The following is a 400-nucleotide window of genomic DNA, read 5'->3' as shown; positions in this document are numbered from 1 at the left end:
TATATATATATATATATATATATATATATATATCTTTTATACTGCATATTTATTTATTTAATTTTGTTTTTTATTTTGATGTGCACTTGTTGTAGTATTTTTTGTTTTAATATGGAGAACTCAGTTGTATCGGTTTGCGAGTAGAGAGGTAACACACGAGAAACATAAAAAAAAAGAACAATGCGGGAAAAGAAACAAAAGAAAAATGTAAAGAGATATATAAAGAGGAAGAGATAGAACAAGAAGAAAAAAAACGAATAAAAGGAAGAGAAAGAGGCGGAAAACAAAAACAACAAAAAAGAAAAAAAAAACAACAGGCAGCAACAAACAACAACCAGCATACACCATCAAAAAACAGGAATACGAAAAAGAAAAACAGCAGCAATAAGAATAAAAACAA

General features: G+C 26.8%; 1 protein-coding gene across 1 annotated transcript in view; it reads right to left on the bottom strand.

Annotated features, from left to right (window-relative positions):
- Positions 1-400, bottom strand: part of EMH_0042870 (N-ethylmaleimide-sensitive factor, putative) — a gene marked incomplete at both ends in the record, with an annotated part of 3,153 nt that overhangs the window by 1,156 nt on the left and 1,597 nt on the right. The window lies entirely within an intron of this gene.

The sequence above is a fragment of the Eimeria mitis genome, genomic scaffold, assembly GCF_000499745.2.
Source record: "Eimeria mitis Houghton genomic scaffold, Emh_scaff1750, whole genome shotgun sequence".
In the NCBI taxonomy this organism is placed as follows: Eukaryota; Apicomplexa; class Conoidasida; order Eucoccidiorida; family Eimeriidae; genus Eimeria; species Eimeria mitis.
The sequence above is the reverse complement of the archived record's forward strand: the minus strand, read 5'-3'. Positions and strand labels throughout refer to the sequence as shown.